The sequence below is a fragment of the Mus caroli genome, chromosome 11, assembly GCF_900094665.2.
Source record: "Mus caroli chromosome 11, CAROLI_EIJ_v1.1, whole genome shotgun sequence".
Taxonomy (NCBI): Eukaryota; Metazoa; Chordata; class Mammalia; order Rodentia; family Muridae; genus Mus; species Mus caroli.
The window spans coordinates 75,383,312-75,385,328 of record NC_034580.1 but is presented as its reverse complement, the minus strand read 5'-3'; positions in this window follow the sequence as shown (position 1 = coordinate 75,385,328).

Below are 2,017 nucleotides of genomic sequence, written 5' to 3'. Positions count from 1 at the left end.
AAGGCCAGCCTGGTCTACAGAGTGAGTTCCAGGACAGCCAGGGCTATACAGAGAAACCCTGTCTCGAAAAACCAAAAAAAAAAATAAACAAAAAAAAAAAACAAAGAGAGTATGAGATAACCTGGGGATTCAGTGGTAAATGGCTTCTTTCTACATAGCATCGTCCCTACATAATAATACTAAGGAGTAATGTTTATCACAAGAATGACACACTGCTAGCTAGTGGTCATCCTGTGTTGGCTACATTGAGAGCCATGTCTCTAAACTGCAGTGGACTTATTAACATACCAATATTTGCCGGGCGTGGTGGCTCACGACTTTAATCCCAACACTTGGGAGGCAGAGGCAGACGGATTTCTGAGTTCGAGGTCAGCCTGGTCTACAAAGTGAGTTCCAGGACAGTCGAGAAAAAAACACAGTGAAAGGAAATAAAACTTGAGACCTGTGATTCATGTAATGTATGTCAAATAGCCCAAAGAGTTGTTTGTGAGATTTAAAACCTGGGGCTGAGAACATAACAAAACAGGCCAGAACATGCCTGGGCAGGCCCGTCGTTACATGTCCTGACTGGCCTAGTGCCTCCCTATCTCCCACCCTTCTGACAGTCTGTTGATGTTTAAAGGGTCCAATCATGTGAAACCGCGCCAATTCCTCCCCTGGCCCCACCCCTTTTATATAAAAGTCCCTAGCTTCCAAGCCTCGGCGTCGAATCCACTGTCTCCTTCGTGAGATACATTTCGACCTGGAGTTCCACCATTATGGCTCCTCCATGTGGTCAACACCTCTGTCTCCTGCGGGAGATATGTGTCGGCCCGGAGCTCCATCATTAAACTACCTCATGCTTTTACATCAAGGTGGCTGTCTGTTCGTGATTCTTGGGTGCGCACCGGACCAGGAATTGTGTGGGGGTTTCCCCACTAAGTTCTTTCAATAGCAATATTCAGGAGTGTTAAGATGTAAAAACAAAAACAAACAAATTAAAAAAAAACAAAAAAAAAAAAACCCAAACCTCATACCCACCTTCTTACAGTTGTCCTTTGTTGGTTGTAATTTCAGACGCTTCGTACCCTTTCTATGTGGTGTGTTTAGTTCAGCGCTTGCGAACCTCTGGTTAGGATCTCCTGGTGCTCCCTGAACGGATCTCCCACTATGCCACAGGGTACCTCGAACTCTGTACCGCACATCTCAGCACTCAGCAGTCTCCTGCTGCCGGCTCTGCTCAGTTCTCGTTTTTTATCTTTTCTTTTCTCTTCTTCCCTACTCCCCATCACTCTCACTTTTTCCGTTTATAACCCTTGTTTTTCAACTCAGAGAACAGCACACAGAGATGCTTTCTGAATCATTCCTTTAAAAGTGATGTCTTATGCCTGCAGTTCAGTAGGCAGCCCATCATTCTCTTCCTTCCCCTAGAGGGCGCCTTTAATGCCTGACAGTCGGCATTCCTACTCCTACTCATGGACTTAAACACGGCAACCATATTAGAGCCTGACAATGGTGGAGCACACGCCCTTAATCCCAGCACTAGAGTGCTGAAGAGATGGCCCAGCGGTTAAGAGCACTGACTGCTGAGATGGTCCTGAGTTCAACTATCAGCAACCACATGGTGGCTCACAACCATCTGTAATGGATCTAATGCCCTCTTCTGGTGTGTCTGAGGACTGTAACAGTGTACTCACATATAAAATAATCCCAGCACTAGGGTGGCAGAGACAGATAGCTCTTTGTGAATTTAAGCTCCTCCTTGTCTACACAGGGTGTTCCAGGCTACACTGTGAGACCCTGCTAAAAGAGAGAGAGAGAGAGAGAGGAGGGAAGGGAGGAAGGAAGGGAGGATGTGTGTGGGATGTGCTCCTGAGTGCAGGTAGTAATGGAGCTCAGGAAAGCGGCGAGCCTAGAACCTCTGGAGTTGGAGTTACAGTGGTCATGAGCCACAAACCTGGGAGCTAGAACGAACCAAGAACCAAACTCAGGTCATCTGAAGGAGCACTTCACATTCTTTTTTTTTTTTTTTTTTTTT